Source organism: Lissotriton vulgaris, unplaced genomic scaffold (assembly GCF_964263255.1).
Source record: "Lissotriton vulgaris unplaced genomic scaffold, aLisVul1.2 SCAFFOLD_827, whole genome shotgun sequence".
In the NCBI taxonomy this organism is placed as follows: domain Eukaryota; kingdom Metazoa; phylum Chordata; class Amphibia; order Caudata; family Salamandridae; genus Lissotriton; species Lissotriton vulgaris.
Genome location: NW_028247218.1, coordinates 632,645 through 654,059, shown reverse-complemented (window position 1 = coordinate 654,059; position 21,415 = coordinate 632,645).

Genomic DNA, 21,415 nt, shown 5'->3' with positions numbered 1-21,415 from the left:
TGGGGCAAATAAAAAAATATTGATTTTTTGCGGTAGAAGCGCTTTCCGGTTCGCGAACCGGGTAGTGAACCGGGACGCAAAACGGGAATTCGCCATTTTGTGTTTTGATTTAATTAAGTTACAAGATGGAGGAAAAACAATGTGAGAAATGGGTATAAGGGTGTACGGGAGACGTATCTTGACCCCCTATGTTTTCTGAGGGTGGCTGAGGAGGCTCATATATGTTGATACTTGTCTTACTGCGCGTGAGCGTTTATTTTTTTTGCTGCGTGACGTCTGTTAACGTTCGATTCGAAGGAAATCAGGAAGTGTTGACCGCCATTTTGACACTGCGAGTAAATATATTGTTAAAAATAATTGTTATAAATTAATTCGTATTGATAAACATTGTCTGCGCCATCTTGCTTTTTTTCCAATGCCACACTTTTGTCGTGCACGGCAGCCATTTTAGATGCCTTGACCAGACCTACTCTCTGCACGCCGCCGATCCTCAGCATGGCTCCCCACCCTCGCAAGCATCTCCCCCACGCACTGGTCACCCCGCTCTCTGTCTTATGCATGGGCCATAAACCTCCCCCCATCTGCGCTGCTCCTCCCTGAGAATCACACCCTGTGCCCGCCCGATACCACCCTTTCACCCTATTCACTACCGCACCCTCTGACATTCCTCTTCCTTTGTGTCTGATTGTCCAGGCCGGTCCCAGGCTATCACGTAGCCCTGCGGATGTAGTTTATGGCCTCAACTGTAAAGAATCACCCCTCTTCAAAGGAGTTACAGTAGATCAAGGCCCCCACCCGATGAGATCCGTCACACCACACGCATTCCTACTATCTGATAACCATCCTGTATTGTGATTGGGGAGGGGATTCTCACTGTGAGGGTGTGTGGGACCGAGCCTGAAGCGGAAGACTCCAGGGATGCCTCTTTGTACATCAACGTTTTTACAATTATGTGTCACATTAAAAATATATAGCACTCCAACAAAGTAGTAGGATTATAAAACTTTAATAACTTATAAATATATACAACGCAACAAAAACAGTAAACACATTTAAAAAAATTTTTTTAAACGGAAGCAACAATGGTCAGTAGCTGTCTTTTGTGCGAATAGTCCCAAGGCAGCACAACGTGCTGAGTTCTGGACGGCACTCAGGTGATGTCACCTGGGTGCCGCACTGGTTTTGGTATCCTACAATGCTGCTCCGAAAAACGGCGTGGGGCGCCCCGGGGGGGGGGGGGGGGTGAGGCCTCGTCAGTAGCGGTCTGTTGTGCAAATAGTCCCAAGGCAGCAGAACGCGCTGAGATCTGGATGGCACCCAGGTGATGTCCAGTAAGTTGTCGCACTGGTTTTGGTATCCTACAATGCTGCTCCGAAAAACGGCGTGGGGTGCCCCGGGGGGGGGGAGGCGGCGTGAACGGGCCTCCCCAGGTGGAGGCTCGTCTGCTGTAGTGGGGCACCCCTTTACCGTTTCAGTTGCCATTCCGCCCGCTTTTGCTACACTGTGCCTCATCCGCCATTCAGCTGTTTATCGCCCGCTCTTGCGGCTACAGCGTCTCGCTCACCATGTAGTTGAGTTGCGCCTACTCTTGCAGTGCAGCGATAGGCGGCTGCCACAGGACTCTTAAAATGGCGGCCGGCTCTTCGGATTTGGGCCTGGTCCACTAAAATGGCCCTGGGACACCTTGGAACTCGGACGCTTGTCTGCTAGGGCTTGGGCTCCATTCTCGAAAGCGTCCCCTCAGCCTTGAAGATTCTACAAAAGTCTTGGGGGCCCCCGACTCCCACAGGCTTCCGGTGGGGAGCGGCTGCCATGATTGCTTGCGGAATGGCCACGACGGAGCTACGAGATGGTGGTGCTCTCATGCTGACGCCAGCTTCAGTCTGAAACATCCAGAAACACTGTAGACTATCAATTCGATGAGTTCCGGTGGAGCCCCAACGTGACCCGGTAGGGAAGAACTTGCCCTCCCCTTTTTTGAGTGATGGTTCTTGTTGCCTGTCCCCTCTGTTGTCATCTAACGGAACCTTTTTTGATTGCTGAGTGAGAAAAAAAGAGGTGGGTCTTTCATCGTTTGGGAAAAAAAAATCTTTTAATCCAATGAAAAGTGTTATTTTTAGGTCATATGATCAAGCCTTCCATCATTAGGAAACCAAAAGTAAAATGAACCAATGAAAAGTTTTATAAACAAGTCACATGACCTGTTATGCGGCTTTGGGCTATAAAAAGCGTACAAAATCCGTTGGCCCATGAGGCGGCGTCAGTAGCGGACCGATGTGCGAATAGGCCGAAGGCAGCACAACGCGCCGAGATCCGGATGGCACCGAGTTGGTGTCCAGCAAGTTGCACTGGTGTGGCCATCCTACAATGCTGCGCCGAAAGACGGCGTGGGGTGCCCGGGGGGAGGCGGCCCGAACGGCCCTCTTCCGCCTCCCCAGGTGGAGGCACCTCATCTGCAGTGCGGCGCCCCTTAGCGTTTCACACGCCATCCAGCCGAGTTGCGCCCGCACTTGCTGCTACAGTAGGCCGAAGGCAGCACAACGCGCCGAGATCCGGATGGCACGAGGTGGTGACCAGCAAGTTGCCGCACTGGTGTGGCCATCCTACAATGCTGCGCCGAAAGACGGCGTGTCCAGCTGAGTTTCTCCCGCTCTTGCTGTACAGTGACTCGAACGCGCCGAGATCCGGATGGCACCGAGGTGGTGTCCAGCAAGTTGCCGCACTGGTGTGGCCATCCTACAATGCTGCGCCGAAAGACGGCGTGTCCAGCTGAGTTTCTCCCGCTCTTACGGTACAGTGACTCGAACGTGCCGAGATCCGGATGGCACCGAGTTGGTGTCCAGCAAGTTGCCGCACTGGTGTGGCCATCCTACAATGCTGCGCCGAAAGACGGCGTGGGGTGCCCGGGGGGGGGGGGGGAGAGGCGGCGTAAACAGACCTCTTCCGCCTCCCCAGGTGAAGGCATCTCATCTGCAGTTTGATTTGGTGGATAATCCCCGACCTGCCAGTACATCCACCAATGAAGTGGCAGTGACAGAATCAGAGGCAAGGGAAACGGTTCTAAATCTTCAGAAGAACTTTGGACAAATGAAAATGACATGTTTAACTTGCGGCAAATTAATTTCATGTGGAGAGAGGAGTGTTATTCTAATCAATAGAGCTTATGAACATCATCATAGTCGCTGGTTGGTGGAGACATTTTGACTATATGCTGGACCTGTCCTTCCTCGCCCAACATGGCGCCGGTATAAATGGGACTCGTAACTCCTTGTTGTGTACTGGTTGCCCAACCTTGATATCACGAGATACGTATGCAGTTTTGAAGCACATGGTGGGCGGGGACGAGTACTGATTGAACATTTGGACATCCCTATTGATATTAAGTTCTGATGTGTTATTGATTACTGTACTATTGAAAGTTCGATTTAACGTCACCCATGGTACTTGCCCGCAAATGTATATCTAGATAATTTTATTGTAACTGGCCCTGTCGTACTTTAATTATAAAATGTACGTCCACCGATTCCGCAAATGTTAGACACCTTAGTTCTTGCAACCTAATGGGTCGCCCGTTACGTTGTTCTACAGTGTAAATGTCCCCTCATCATATACGATTCCAGTTTGCTCCGTGGCCGGCCCACGTGGTTATAGGCCCGTATTTGTATACTGACATTTTCACAATAAAGGTTTTTAAAACAAAAAATGGTAGTAGTACTTACATTGGAAAAGTTTTGAATAATAGCCACTGTTTTCGAATCAGTAAAAGGCAAGTGAAATAAAGCAGTCCAATTACATGACGGTTAAAAGGTATAATACGCAGGAACGCAGTAAAGATAAATGGTCAAGGGCTGTTGTGTTTTCTACTCCTGCAACATAAAGTGATTGATACGAATCTGATATTCAGGCCTATCGGCGACTAAGACAGCAGGCCGAGCCTCTTTTGCTCAACGGCTCCCTCATGGGACGAAGAAACGCCCTTTTTCTCGAAATAGGAATATTTTACTTGCAGGACAGTTGTAAATTTCCCGGGAAAATACATTAGCCTGGAACATTATAACATATATGTTTAAGAAAAAAAAATGTTCGAAAGCAATGAAAAGCGTTATTATGACCAAGCCTTTCATCATTAGAATAACAAAAGTAAAATGAACCAATGAAAAGTTTTATTAACAAGTCACATGACCTGTTATGCTTATGTTACGCGCTGCGCGCCGCGCTCTGGATCGCTTCCGGGAAGCTGCGCCTTGCGCACCGGAGTACTTCCGGGTGCGCTAACGCGGCGCGTCATATGACGCATTACGCGACAACGCAGGTCCAGAATATAGTCAAAATGTCTCCACCAACCAGCGGTCGGAATACAACTCCTTTCAGCAGTCCAAAAAGTTCTGTTAAATGACAAGAGAAGGGACAGGCAACAAGAACAATCAGTCAAAGAGGGGAGGGCAAGTTCTTCTCTACGGGGTCACGTTGGGGCTCCACCGGAACTGATCGAATTGGTAGTCTACAGTGTTTCTGGATGTTTCAGATTGAAGCTGGCATCAGCATGAGAGCACCCAATTCTAAAACAGTAAATGCTTGGATAACAATCAATCAAATGTAGAGGGAAGCAGGCACGACGGGTTACAACGGGGGCAAAGGCTTACGTTACCTACCCTTCACTATCTGCAAAGAGAGAATACTCCTAAAAGAAAAGAGGAGAGGGGGGGGGGCAGTGTTCAAAGCACATCAGCGTGCATAAATACGAAAATGTTTTTACCTACCACGTACTTGACATTTTACAGCTTTTGATATTTGCTATTAAAAAACCATTGAAATTCACTGAAAAAACCATAGGTTATAGACCATATATAGTTAGGGATTCGCATTTACAAAACCTTAATTTACTCGCACAAAACCATAGAAATTCGCATATATAGTTAGTTGCAATAACTATATATCGCGCACCCGCAATCCACTGCTGATGATGTCACATATTACATCATTCATGACATGGTCAGTGACATCACTGATGACATCACTGATGACATCTCAAATGACATCACTGATGACATCTCAAATGACATCACTGATGACATCTCAAATGACATCACTGATGACATCTCATTTGACATTACTGATCACATCACTGATAATATAATTCATGTGATAATACGATGAACCTCTTCAGACTCTAATATAACCTTAGATACAATCAGTGTAAACAGACACTCACAGATTGTCACTCATCCATGGAGTTACTCATACATCTAGTCAGTCATGAAAAGAATCAATCACTCCTCCATTTCCTCAACTATACAGTTATACACACCTTACTTATTCAAACATATTCTAACACATATTTACTCTCTTATACAATCACTGATACAAGTTTTCAATGATCCATGCAGCCACTCACACATTCACTAGCTCTTATACACAGTAATTTATATATGTGAACTCTCATATGTTCTTTGTTTTACATATGTACTTACTTTGACATGTAGCATTGAGATGTCCATTCACTCACCAATACACTCATGCACACAGTCAACCACCCATACAGCTGTTTCCACATGCAGTTTTGAACCCATACAACTAGTGAATCAACTGTTCACACATCTATGCACAAAGTCACACACCTCCCAGACACCCACACACACACACTCACTCTCCCATACAAATACTTGGGCAACCAATCAATAACCCATATAGTTACTCATATAGGTACTGATCAACATATGCAGCATCTTACACAACAACAGACATACTGATGCACACATTCAGACAGTTTAGTCACTAACCCATGCACTCAGTGAGACACATTTAATCATTTACTCATACAGTCAGTCATGCACCTACTAAATCCTTTATCCAGACACTTATACATCTACTCATTCTTCAATATGTAAGACATATTTTAACTTTACAGAAACTTACAGTCACTGGATGATGTCATCAGTGATGTCACTGACCATGTCATGAATGATGTAATATGTGACATCATCAGCAGTGGATTGCGGGTGCGCGATATATAGTTAGTGCAACTAACTATATATGCGAATTTCTATGGTTTTGTGCGAGTAAATTAAGGTTTTGTAAATGCGAATCCCTAACTATATATGGTCTATAACCTATGGTTTTTTCAGTGAATATATATATATATATATATATATATATATATATATATATATATATATATATTACCTACTGGCGGTCGCCAGTAGGTATATATAGTTAGGATTTTTTCTCTATGGGATTTTTGAAAATTCTATGTCTAATAACTTTGGCGTTTGTGGACGGAATTGGCTGAAATTTCAGGAAAATGGCACATTTTGTTTCTAAGCAGCCCCTGAAAATTTGGGGGGTGTTCGTCAAGGGGAGGCCGAGAAAAAAGGGGGGTCCCAAAACGCGTTTTTCCCATGTTAATTTCCATAGGGCGGTTGGCCTCACTTTTAGCTCGAACGGCTGAATGGATTTGCATGAAACTTGGCAAAATTGTAGGGACTGTTAGCCCGATGTGCCTTTGCTAGGTCTCAATATATGTGCTCCAGTGGATTTTGATAAATTAACGTTCAAAAAAATATATATATCTGTGACAGCGCTCCGGGTAGCGCTCCGGTTCGCGTACTTTTCGCGTAACGGAACTTTGCGAAGCGAAGCTGATTGGCTCTCCGGTGTCTGTCAACATTCTAAACAGTCCTGAGTGGCCGCCATCTTGTCTCTTGGTAGGATCGAGAGACAAGAGGAGGCCAAAACGAAGGGGGAAGTGACCATAAGGGGGCATAGTAGATCCTCCCTGACCCCCTAGGTTTGATGTGGAGGCTTTAAAAGGGCCCCGCGGGGCAAAAAAAAATAAAAAATCATTTTTTTTGCGTGGGGAGCGCCCGGTACGCTTTTGTGCAATGGGCGGTGGTAATCTAAATGATGAGGAGGGGGGGGCAGCGTTCAAAGCACATCAGCGTGCATAAACACGAAAATGTTTTTATCTACCACGTACTTGACTTATCTCTCTGAGATGCATTCCCTTGTGTTTCGGCAATGGTAGTCTGTTCATTACATAGATCGCCCGAGGGCGGTAGTACAGACCGCGCGTAGGAAAGGGTCAAAAGCCAGGGGTATAGGAGTATGTAAAAAGCGAGCCATTTAATTGAAAAAACTAAACGTGACAAACGGTTGCAGGATCAGTGAAGGTTGATTTTTTAATTGAAAGTATAACAGGATCAGTTACAATAAAATCGTCCATACGCACACCATGGGCGAGTATCATGGGTAACATTACTTCGAAGCTTTATTAATACAATAATCAATAATGAAAAATCGACATCAATAGGGTTGTCCATATTCCCAGTCAGTACCCTTCCCCGCCCGCCATGTGCACAAAGACCGCATACATCCCCCATAACGTCAAGGCTAAATAACTAGAACGTCATAAGGAGTTGCAAGTCGCTCCCATACTGGCGCCATTTTGGTCGAGGCCAGGCAGGTTCAGAGTATAGTTCAATGTCTCCAATATGTAGCGGCAGGACCAGAATCCCTTTCGGCAGTTCTGGCTTCGTCATTACGAGCACTAGAAAACAAGACATTCTGGGCAGTATCACCCTTGACGCAGCCCTTTATTGTACAAGATGGTGTCTTTCAAAAGCCAGGGGTATAGGAGTATGTAACAAGCGAGACATTTAATTGAAAAAACTAAACGTGACAAACAGTTGTAGGATCAGTGAAGGTTGATTTTTTAATTGAAAGTATAACAGGATCAGTTACAATAAAATCATCCATACGCACACCATGGGCGAGTATCATGGGTAACATTCCTTCGAAGCTTTATTAATACAATAAACAATAATGAAAAATCGACATCAATAGGGTTGTCCGTATTCCCAGTCAGTACCCTTACCCGCCCGCCATGTGCACAAAGACCGCATACATCCCCCATAACGTCAAGGCTAAGTAACTAGAACGTCATAAGGAGTTGCAAGTCGCTCCCATACTGGCGCCATTTTGGGGGCAAAGGCCTGCGTTACCTACCCTTCACTATCTGCAAACAGAGAATACTCCTAAAAGAAAAGAGGGGGAGGGGGGGCAGCGTTCAAAGCACATCAGCGTGCATAAACACGAAAATGTTTTTACCTACCACGTACTTGACATTTTAAAGCTTTTGATATTTGCTATTAAAAAACCATTGAAATTCACTGAAAAAACCATAGGTTATAGACCATATATAGTTAGGAATTAGCATTTACAAAACCTTGAAAATTCACTGAAAAACCATGGGTTATAGACCATATATAGTTAGGAATTAGCATTTACAAAACCTTATTTTACTCACACAAAACCATTGAAAATCCATATATAGTTAGTTGCACTAACTATATATCGGGCACCCGCAATCCACTGCTGATGATGTCACATATTACATCATTCATGATATGGTCAGTGACATCACTGATGACATCACTGATGACATCTCAAATGACATCACTGATGACATCACTGATGACAACATCCAGTGACTGTATGTTTCTGTAAGGTTAAAATATGTCTTACATATAGAATAATGAGTGGATGAATAAGTGTCTGGATGAAGGATTTAGTAGGTGCATGACTGACTGTATGAGTGAGTGATTAAATGTGTCTCACTGAGTGCATGGGTAAGTGACTAAACTGTCTTAATTTGTGCATCATTATGTCTGTTCTGTAAACTGCTGCATTGACAAACTCTCAACATAAGTGGACTTCAGCTACCACAATGCCCAGCAAACCGCCAGCAGCGCCGACCAGGGGTGTGGCATAAAGGTGGAGGAAAATCAGCTGAACCCACTTACGACATTTGCATGAACTGAGGCGTTACCTCTGAAGATGTTTGCAGCCCAAACGAAACGTGTCAGGTGCCTCATACTGCAATAAAATGCCACCTTCCAAATCTGCATACCGTGTGCGTCTCCTGAACTCTTTTCAAAAGGGAGAGTAATGCTGTTGATATATATATTCACTGAAAAAACCATGGGTTATAGACCATATATAGTTAGGAATTAGCATTTACAAAACCTTATTTTACTCACACAAAACCATTGAAATTCCATATATAGTTAGTTGCACTAACTATATATCGCGCACCCGCAATCCACTGCTGATGATGTCACATATTACATCATTCATGATATGGTCAGTGACATCACTGATGACATCACTGATGACATCTCAAATGACATCACTGATGACATCACTGATGACAACATCCAGTGACTGTATGTTTCTGTAAGGTTAAAATATGTCTTACATATAGAATAATGAGTGGATGAATAAGTGTCTGGATGAAGGATTTAGTAGGTACATGACTGACTGTATGAGTGAGTGATTAAATGTGTCTCACTGAGTGCATGGGTAAGTGACTAAACTGTCTTAATTTGTGCATCATTATGTCTGTTCTGTAAACTGCTGCATGTGTTAATCAGTAGCTATATGAGTAACTATATGGGTTATTGATTGATTGATGAAGTATTTGTATGGGAGACTGAGTGTGTGTGTGGCTGGCTGGGAGATGTGTGACTCTGTGCAGATCAATGTGTTCTTGTATCAATGATTGTATAAGAGAGTAAGTATGTGTTAGTATATGTTTGAAAATGTAAGGGACTCTATGTTTAACTGTATTGATTAGAAAATGGAAGTGTGATTGATTCTTTACAGGACTGACTAGGTGTGTGAGTAACTCCATGGATGAGTGGCAGAGTGTGAGTGTCTATATTGGTGTATTAGTTCATATGATAGTGTTGTAAAGATGAGTGATTGTATGTATGAATGATTGTATGAATGAGTGAATCTGTGTGTAGACATAGGAATCAGTGAGTGCGTATGTAGTAACTAGTATTGGTGTGTCAATGGTTTAAATAATTATATTCTGTATTTTACACTGGATGTAACAGAGGTTATATTAAAGTGAGAGGAGATGCATTGTATTGTCACATGAATGCTATCATCAGTGATGTCATTTGAGATGTCATCAGTGATGTCATCAGTGATGTCATTTGAGATGTCATCAGTGATGTCATTTGAGATGTTGTCAAAAAACACATATATATCTATATGCGCGCTTCGAGCGCTTACAGGTACGCGTACCAGGGAGCGCAACCGGCGCGACACGGAAGTGCGCGAGCAGAAAGCTGATTGGCTCTCGGGTGTCTGTGAACATTCCAAATGGTCCGGAGAGTCCGCCATCTTGTGTCTCGGTAGAACCGAGACACAAGAGGTGAAAAACAAAAGGGGAAAACTATAAAAGGGGGCAGGGTAGAGACCCCCTGCCCCCCTAGGTTTTTTCAGGGGGGGCCTAGGAGGACCCCGAAGGTAAAAAAAATGAATATTTTTTTTTTTTTAATTTCGCGGAGTACGCGCTGAGTGCGATGCCATGTACGCGTACCCTGAGCGTACTACGGGGAAAACCAAAAAATATATATTTTTGGGCCTGGGGGTCCTTGTGGGACCCCCTGAGCAGGCCTAGGGGGTAAAGGGTCCTTCTACCTTTGTTTCACTGCTTTCTTGTGCCTTGGTTCAACTGAGGCACAAGATGGCTGCCAACACTTCCTGGTTTGGAGTGTTGACAGACAGTGATAGCCAATCAGCATGCCTTTCGCAGGAAAGCATCATGCTCATTGACTGTCAACACTTCTAACCAGGAAGTGTTGGCATTCATCTTGTGCTAGGTAGACCGAGGCACAAGAAAGCAAAAAAACAAACATGTAGAACAAAAAAGGGGGCAGGGTAGACACACCATGACCCCCTAGGCCTGCCCAGGTGGTCCCACAAGGACAAAAAAGGCTCAAATCGCGAGGGCATTCATCTTGTGCTAGGTAGACCGAGGCACAAAAGAAGCAGAAAAACAAACGTGTAGAATGCAAAAAGGGGGCAGGGTAGAAACAACCTGACCCCCTAGGGCTGCTCAGGTGGTCCCACAAGGATATTAACATATTTAAACGTTATCCGCTAATAGAATTAGCATTTAAAAAACCTTGCGAATTCACTGAAAAAACCTTAGGTTTCAGGCCTTATATAGTTAGGAATTAGCATTAAAAAAACCTTGCAAATTCACTGAAAAAACCATAGGTTTCAGGCCTTATATAGTTAGGAATTAGCATTTAAAAAACCTTGCAAATTCACTGAAAAAACCATAGGTTTCAGTCCTTCTATAGTTAGGAATTAGCATTTAAAAAACCTTGCAAATTCACTGAAAAAACCATAGCTTTCAGGGCTTATATAGTTAGGAATTAGCTTTTAAAAAACCTTTGAAATTCACTCAAAAAACTATAAGTTTTAGGGGCGTTATAGTTAGCTGGACATTTCACTCAAGCAAAACCATTAAAATTGCTCCTATATAGTTAGTTGTACTAACTATATTTGGCGCACCCGCAATCCACTGCTGATGATGTCACATATTACATCATTCATGACATGGTCAGTGACATCACTGATGACATCTCAAATGACATCAATGATGACATCACTGATGACATCATCCACGTGACAATCACATACACCTTTTCATACACTAGTAAAATCTTTTATCACTCTTTGTAAAATACAGAGTATCATATTTGAATCCATTGACACAGCAATACAAGTATTTAAAAACCCACTCATTGATTCCTAGATGTATACACACATCTAATCACTTACCTGTATATTCACTCATACATGCTGTCAATGAACAATAGAACACTATCAAAAATACTTATACACCATTATCGACATTACACACCAGCACACAACCTATTCCCATATGAAGTTATCCTACTCGCTTATGCAAACAATGGATCAAACTTACATACTTACTTAGCTATACACATACAAACACCACTTCATCTATTCATTTAGATAGTAAGTCATATTTAGTATATTATAAAATCATTATTGCAAGTATACAGTAATCCATACAGTCACTCACACAATCATTGAGTCTTATGTATACTTATTTATATACAACAACTGACACATACACTGCCTTTCATTTTTCTAGTTTGTTGGACATGTACCATTGAGAAATATATTTGCTCATCACCACACCCATAAAGATATTCACTCACCCAAACAACTGTTAGAACATGTAGTTTTAACTTCATATATCTACTGAATCAACTATTCACACATCTTTGGGCAGTCACACACCCTCCACTGAACCACACACACATTCACTCTCCCATACAAATACTCAATTAACTAATCAATAATTAATATAGAATTTCACATAGCTAGTAACCAACTGGAGAACAAGTTTACACAACAACTGATAAAGTGATACAGATGTTTATACAGTTTAGTCACTATCCACTATATTTATGAGTCACTATACATTGTTAAAGTCCTCCATCCAAATATTTATTTTTATATATCCACTCATACTTCAATGCAAATTGCTATATATATAATGCATATTTAAATAACGAAGCAAACCACATTCACTGGATGATGTCATCAGTGATGTCATCATTGATGTCATTTGAGATGTCATCAGTGATGTCACTAACCATGTCATGAATGATGTAATATGTGACATCATCAGCAGTGGATTGCGGGTGCGCGAAATATAGTTAGTACAACTAACTATATAGGAGCAATTTCAATGGTTTTGTATGAGTGAAATGTCCAGCTAACTATAACACCCCTAAAACTTATAGTTTTTTGAGTGAATTTCAAAGGTTTTTTAAAAGCTAATTCCTAACTATATAAGCCCTGAAACCTATGGTTTTTTCAGTGAATTCGCAAGGTTTTTTAAATGCTAATTCTATTAGCGGACAACGTTTAAATATAGCTACTGATCAACACATGCAGCAGCTTACACAACAACAGACATAATGATGCACACATTCAGACAGTTTAGTCACTAACACATGCATTCAGTAAGACACATTTAATTTCCCACTCATACAGTCAGTCACGCACCTACTAAATCCATTATCCAGACACTCATACATACACTCATTCTTCAATATGTTAAACACATTTTAACTTTACAGGAACACACAGACACTGGATGATGTCATCAGTGATGTCATCAGTGATGTCATCAGTGATGTCATTTGAGATGTCATCAGTGATGTCATCAGTGATGTCATCAGTGATGTCACTGACCATGTCATGAATGATGTAATATGTGACATCATCAGCAGTGGATTGCGGGCGCACGAGTTATAGTGAGTACAACTAACTATAAGTGGGAATTTCAATGGTTTTGTATGAGTAAAATGTTCAGCTAACTAGAACTGGTGTGAAACCTATGGTTTTTTCATTGAATTTCAAAGGTTTTTTAAATGATAATTCCTAACTATAACAAATGTGAAACCTATGTTTTTTTCAGTGAATTTCAAAGGTTTTTTAAATGCTAATTCCTAACTATAACGATTGTGAAACCTCTGGTTTTTTCACTGAATTTCAAAGGTTTTTTTAAAAGCTAATTCCTTTCTATATTGAGTTTGTAACCTACGATTTTTAGTGGGTTTTTTATTAGCTGTTTTGTATAAGTATTTATTATTATTAATTTATTTTTGTAATAATTTTTTCAATGTATTTTACTTTTTTTTAATAATTTTTTCCTGGGGCGCTCAGGGTGCGCGCACCGGTGAGCTTACCCGTATAATTTTGCCTTTGAGCGCTCCGGGTGCGCGCACCGATAGTCTTACCAGAGAGCGCAGCGAGAGCGCCATTTCTGCATTCGTAAAAAAAAATATGTATTGAAACTAAATAATAATGCAAGACAATCAGCACTAGACTTATAAACGTAGTATTTTTGATTTTCAGAATAGATATGATTTTGCATTTCCGTAAAGCTACCAAAACGTCACTTAGACGCAGCGCGTAAGCGCCCACGGAAGCGCCCATGTTCGTGCCGCGTAAGCGCCCAAGTTCGTGCCGCGTAAGCGCCCCCGGGAGCGCCTACGTTCGCGCCGTGTAAGCGACTCCGGAAGCGCGTCAAGTCATGTGACCTTAAATTAACACTTTTCATTGGTTGCTAACCACAACCATTTCCTTCACTTCTTTCACTTTTGTGACTGAAAGACCTGTTTGTTGCTGCTTATCCTTTTTGGAATTATAATGGCTGCTAGATCCTCCAGTAGCAGTGATGACTTGAATGAGTTTATAGATGAAGAGGTTCCTCAGCGCAAGGTAAAGGAGCACTTCATTTGGATGTTTTTCTCAATACCACAAGATAAAAAAAAAGTAAATGCTTCAAAGGTGGAGTGCCGAATTTGTAATACTGTCCTGTCACGGGGTGACCATACCAGGAAATACTCTTTTGGAAATTCGACCATGATTCGGCACGTTCAGAGGAGGCACCCCCAGAACTATGCCCAGGAGAGTGTCAGGGCTCTGACACGAGATGCTCCAAGGGATGGTGCGTCTACTTCGACTGGAGGAGCAACAGCATCATCGGTGAGGGGGCGACCAGAACAGCTGATTCCAAATGTTCAGCCTGTTTTCAACTGAATCACAATCAAATGCAAAGATTGTGATGAATTACTTTGTTACTTTATTAGGAACATTGTCCGAACCAGAGAAAATCACCGCTGCCGTCCCCAGCCCTAATTTTGATTCTTTTTTTTGCTCCTGTTGAGCAGTTTTGCATTCCCTGTTTTTGTTTTTGTTGAGAAAAAAACGAAAGAAAGAAGAAAAAAAAGATCTTTTTAGAATTCTCAAATAAGAGCTGTATTCCTAAAAAAATCAAAAAGAGTAAGTGGAGTGCAGTGAGAGAGGAGAGGAAAATGAGTGAGAAAGCAAAGAAAGGGATGAGAGGGGAAGGGAAGTGAAGTAGGGGGACTGAAAGAAGGTGAGTGTGGGAGGTGAGTGAAGAGAAGGAGACTGAACATGGGGAATGAGGATAAGTGAAGAAAATGTAGTAAAGGAACGGGGTGTGGAAGGGTAAGAAAAGAGCAGTGATGTTTAGGAAAGAGTGGAGATACAGACTGGATAAAGGCAAGTGAGTGTGAGACAAGGTGAGTAAGGGAGTGAAGAGACAGAGAAAGTGAAAGAAAAAGTGAGAGTAGAAGACTGAGTGAGGTAGGAAAGAAACATAAGTGAAGGAGTGTGGCTGTGTTATAGGGAGTGAGCGTGATAGAAGAGGAGTGACAGACTAAGGGGTCAGAGAGAATGAAGCAAACAGAGAGAGAAAGAGGGAAGGGGAGTGTAGAACTAAGAGGACAGAGGGAGTAAGAGAAGGAATTAGTGAAGTAGAGTAAAGAGAGTAAGGGAAGAGAAAAGAGTGAAGGAGTAAAAGAAGGAAAGAGACAGGAAGGAAAGTAAAGGTTAAGGTCTGATTGAAGGTGAGTGTGGGAGTAAGGCAGAGTTATAGGGAGTGAGCGTGACAGAAGAGGAGTGAGAGACTAAAGGGACGGAGAGAATGAGGCTAACAGAGAGAGAATGAGGGAAGGGGAGTGTAGAAGTAAGAGGACAGAGGGAGTAAGAGAAGGAATTAGTGAAGTAGAGTAAGGAGAGTAAGGGAAGGGAAAACAGTGAAGGAGTAAAGGAAGGGAAGTGAGAGGAAGTGAGAGGAAGGAAAGTAAAGGAGAAGGTCTGAAAGAAGGTGAGTGTGGGAGTATGGCTCAGTTATAGGGAGTGAGCGTGATAGAAAAGGAGTGAGAGACTAAGAGGACGGAGAGAATGGGAGTAACAGAGAGAGTGAGAAAAGGGGAGTGAGTAAGTTAGAGGATAGAGGGATTGAGAGAAGGAATTACTGAAGTGGAGTAACGGGAGTAAGGGAAGGGAAAAGAGTGAAGGAGCGAAGGATGGGAAGAGAGAGGAAGGGAAGTAAAGGAGAAGATCTGAAAGAAGGTGAGGGTGGGAGTATGGCTGAGTTATAGAGAGTGAGCGTGACAGAAGAGGAGTGAGAGACTAAAGGGACAGAGAGAATGAGGCTAACAGAGAGCGAATGAGGGAAGGGGAGTGTAGAAGTAAGAGGACTGAGGAAGTAGGAGAAGGAATTAGTGAAGTGGAGTAAGGAGAGTAAGGGAAGGGAAAACAGTGAAGGAGTAAAGGAAGGGAAGTGAGATGAAGGAAAGTAAAAGAGAAGGTCTGAAAGAAGGTGAGTGTGGGAGTATGGCTGAGATATAGGCAGTGAATGTGAAAGAAGACGAGTGAGAGACTAAGGGGATGGCGAGAATGAGGTTAACAGAAAGAGATTGAGGGAAGGGGAGCATAGAACTAAGAGGACAGAGGAAGAAAGAGAACGAGTAAGTGAAGTGGAGTAAGGAGAGTAAGGGATGGGAAAAGAGTAAAACAATGAAGTAAGAAAGTAAAGGAGAATATCTAAAAGAAGGTGAGTGTAAGAGAGGAGTGTGAAAAAGGGGAGTAAACGTGGGTATTCAGAATAAGTGAGGCAAACGCAATAAGGGAACAGAGGTGTGGGAGCATCAAAGAAGAGTAGTGAGGTTAAGTAAAAGAGTATAGGGAAAATAAATTTTATACATCAAACTTACCTTATAAGTAATGTAAACTTAATTTCATATTTCCATTAAAATGTATATCTGTGAAAAACAAAACAAAGTTAGAATACTTATAATATATATTTTACAATACAAGAGACAAAGTAGGACATTAAAAGTCATAAAAGGTTAGTAAGAGATAAAGTAGAAGTGAAGAAGTCAGAACGAAAAACCAAGGAATGGTAAAGGTCAGAGAGAGTTAAAAAGAAATAGAGAGAGAGCAAACTGCTAAAAGGATAATGATATAGATACATTCAGTGACAGTGAACAAGAGCAGGAGAGAGAAATAAACTGAAGGTGCGTAAAATCCTAAAGGAATATGCATTACGAAAACTAAAGGCAGAAAGGGGAGTAAAGAAAGGGGATTGAGTAACAAAGAAGCAGGAGTGAATAACAGGGGATTAATGACAATGAGGCATGGAATTTGAGTGAGGGTGAATGTAGGCTTGTAAGACAATGAGGACACAATTGAAGTGAAGGTAACAGAGAGGGAGTGAGGGAAGACAAGTGAGAATATGAGAAAATATAGGGAGTAAGACAAACAGTGAGTAAAGGGCAGCAAGGTGGGTAAGAGAATGAGAATGACTGAGAGAGCAAAGGAAGGGAAGAAAGGGAAAAAAGTGATGCAAAGGGACTGGGAAAAGGTGAGTATGTGACGAAAGAAAGAAGAAGGGTAGTTAAAGATGATGATTGAGGATAACTGAAGGAACTGAAGTAAGGAAACAAGGGTGAGGGAGGGTGAGTGCAGGAGAGTGAGGTTGATAAAGGAAAATAAAAAGAGGATAAAAGCAAATGAGCTTGAGACAAAGGACGTGAAAGAGTGAGAACATAGAGGTAGTGAAGGAAAGACTGGCAGAAAGAAACTGAGTAAGAGAGCAAAGAAAGATAAATAAGGGAGTGTGGGTGAGTTTTAGGGAGTAAGGATGACGGAAGAAGAGTGAGAGAGTAAGAGGATCGAGAGACTGAAGCTAAGAGACAGGGAGTGAGGGAAAGGGAATGTGAATGTGAGAGGACAGAGGAAGTGAGAGAAGGAGTGAGTGAAGTGTAATAAGGTGAGTGAGAGAAGGGGAATTATTGAAGGAACAAAGAAAGAAAACAAGGGGAAGGGGAGTGAAGTAGAGTGACTGACAGCTGGAAAGTAGTGGATGGGAGAGAGGGAAAGGGCAGTGAAGGAGTGGTTAATGAGAATAAGTGAGGAAAGTGGAATAAGGGAAAAGAGGTGAGGGAGAGTGAAAAAAGGCCGGTGACGGTGAGTTATGAGGAGTAATAAAGGGTGGAAATAGGTACGTGAGCATAAGAAAATGGGAAAATAATATATATTTAATAATAGAAAATACAAAATAATTTCAACAACATGTTATATGGTTTATTTTTGCTGTTCTCAGAATATATTGAGTTTCACTTAAAACAGTGACTTCAATAGTACTCATCATATAACAGCGGGCAAGAAACACCACAATCAAAATGATTGTGTTTAAAAAATCCATAAAATCTTGTCTTAAATAATGTAACATTTTGAAAAAACATATCTAAACTCACTTTTGATCCATCCACTTTTCCTCGAGGCCAAATAATATATGGAAAGTCCTATTCTTTGGAAATTAGTCCACAGTATTCTTAATTTCTCATTTACCCGACTTTCTGAAAGAAAAGCTGCAACATCTTTTACATTATGAAACAAGAGTTTTATTTCCACTCTAGCTTACTTTTTATAAATAATTTGTATAATACTCACAGCACACACTATATGATATACATATACTATCTCTATGACAACTACATGTTTTTTATTATCTTCATCACTCTCATTTAGAAAGTAATTTTGAACAGCAAACTAAGTTATATTAACTGCTGCAATCTTCATAGGCCAATTAACTTCCCTAACATTTCGGTTGTATGAACACTAGGTAAGAATTTAGTAAGTCAGAAGGCAAATGTTGTTTGAAAGTCAATTGAGTATCATTACAGTGCTTCCAGCCTTTTACACATTTTAAATAGGCTGTGTAATGTCCTGATGTTGTTGAAGGGCCATCATGGTAAATAATTGCTGCAGTTGTAAAGGTTCTTCCTGAAATTGATAATTGAGAAGCCACAACATTTTTTATTAATGTTGTCAATTTAGTTCCATCAGCTCTACATCGTTGGAACATTAAAATAACATACTGTCCATATCTTCGTAAAAATAAAGTTGATAGCATTGCAGATTTACATTGAGTACAGACCATGTTGTGTTTTGCTTCTCTAACTAGATTATTAAAAGACACTGATTTGCAGTCTGGTAAAGTCAAATATATAAATCTTTCAGTGTCTACTGTAGTACTACTTGAAAAGGAGCAATTGTCGCAGTCATGTTGCCATTTATAAGAAAGGCCAAAAAGATTTTCTACATCTACACCTTCATTTTGCAATACAACAAGCATATACATTAGAAATTCCTGACAATCTTGCTGAATATTCTGTGAAAATTGATTTAGACCAGAACATATGTCTAAAACCTTTTGAATTTCAGAAACACTTTGTATTTTTGTACTATCACTACTACATTTCTCTAATACAGAATTTAATAAACAACAAAATGTTTGATCACGATTTTCAGCAATCTGTTCTTGTACAGTTTGTAGAAAGAAAACAACATTAACCACTACATTGGCATAGCAGTTGACACCAGAACTATTTTCAAACTGAAATCCTATAACATCTTTAACTGAATTCATTTTGTTTCTGCTTACAATTACTGGTTCATCTAGCTTTTTTCTTTTTGCTACAACTTCACTATAATTTTTCTCATTTCTTCTTTTGCGGCCTACCACACACTTTTCAAACAGAGGATATTGAGGTAAATTTGGAGCATACTCTCTTCTTAACCTATTATATTCTTGTAAACAATTTAGATCTGCATTAATCAATGTCTCATCAAAATCAATCAAGTACAATACTGATAAAGTTCTGACTCGAGAGAAAGCAACATATGCCATACCCTCCTTGAACACAGAATTTCCAATATTCACCAAAGCACTATCAACACTTAAACCTTGAGATTTATGAATAGTTACTGCATATGCCAAAGAAACAGGAAACTGTTTTCTGCGGACATATAAATCTTTCACTAGCAAAAAACGGGCAGAACAACGACTGATTTGTTGTACTTCTTCAATACCATCAAATTTAATTTTTATAATTTCAATTCCATCTCTATTTCGGTAATTCACAAAATCTACAAAATGACCCATTGCTCCATTTACTAAACCTCTTTCCACATGTAAATTACGTCGTAAAATTATACGACAATTTAAAGATGCATACAGAGTCTTTTCCATACCAGCAGTTTTAGATATTGTCTTATCTAAAGAATCCAATTTTGATTTCAACTTTAATAGTTGCTCCTTCATGTTCAATTTTATCAATAGCTTCCAGTTTCACAATCTCTTGATTTTCTAACTTTAACATTTTGTTGTTGAAGATTGAACACTCTTGTAGAGTTGGCATCAAGCATTTGACAGATTTGTTTTCAGGAATTTTCTTAAAAATATTCTCTGGGAGAATATTTTCATTTGGAAACAAATTTGAAATTAATCGTCCATGTAAAGCTTCTTTGCCATGCTCAGTTAGTTTTCCAATTCTTAGATCTTGTAGAATATCTTTATAATCTTCATCCTTTGCCTGTCGCATATTTTGAAGCAGTTCTGCATATTTGAAATATAACCAGATATTCACATTTCCAATGCTTCCTAAGCACTTCCTGGTATCTTCATGCGTAAGCATTTTAAACACTGGCTGTCCTTTCACTGGAGTTAGTTGCAGTAAATCTCCAAAAACAATGATGTGTTTGCCTCCAAATAACACATCATAGTCTGTTTTAAGAATTTCTTGCATTCTTAAATGCACAAAAGCAAGCATTACATTTGATACCATGCTTACTTCATCAATGATAAGAAGTTTCATTTTCTTTAGGACTCTTGAAACTTCACAACAAGCTTCTCCAGATAGCTTGTAGTATTGTAATTTGTTATCATGCTTCACTGGCAGCATCAATAAGTGATGTAAAGTAATCCCTTTAATGTTGTGTGCTGCCAACCCAGTTGGAACAGTAACAACACAAGAGAACGATGACTCCGTTGTTTTCTGAAAATATGTTGCAATCGCTTTCATCAGGAAACTTTTCCCAGTTCCTGCTTCTCCACTCACATATAGTCGGACAGGTACAAATAATGTACATGAGCACTCTTTTTTTCTCATGAGATAAACCATGCTCAATGTGTTCTGTGACGTCGTCATATATTTGTCTCTGCTCAACGTTTAGTTCTTTTTCCAAATCTTCTAAGTCAACTCCATTCTCCTGAGCTTGTTCCATGGCTCTTTCAACTTCATCCATGGCAGTAGCAGCTTCATTTTGTATAATTGGTCCTCCTAGTGGATCCTGACTCAATGATGCAGAACTCTGACTATCTTGAGAACTGTCTCTAGCAATCTCTGCTGCAATTGTAGCTTCTTGCTGTATTTCCTCGTTCAACATTTGCAGATAATTTGAAAAAACAGGACATTCTATCGTATCCTTGGTTGTATTGAATGAATCTTCATAAGTAAGAAAATCTCCAAGTAGTTCCTCTTCTGTACGCCAAGGCTTAAAGAGTTGCAACAGAGCTAAGTAATAAAATTCCCTTTTGTCTGGAGAATCACAACTTAATTTTCGATGATTAATCAAATGGCCTTTTCTTTGTTTCACTAGACAGCCTTCACATGCAATTACAGCATATACACCTTTATTGATGTCTTCTATGACGTTCTTTTTAAAAATATAGGTTTGCAGAACTTCATAGAGACAAACATTCTCAAGGTGACTGTACTGTCTTGTTCTTTCTCCGCCAAATACTCTATTTCTTGTACAGATTTCAAAACTCGGTTTCGTGTTGCAGCAAGACCTAGACTCACCCAAATGATGGTTTTAGATTTGGCATATAGACTTGCTGATGACAACC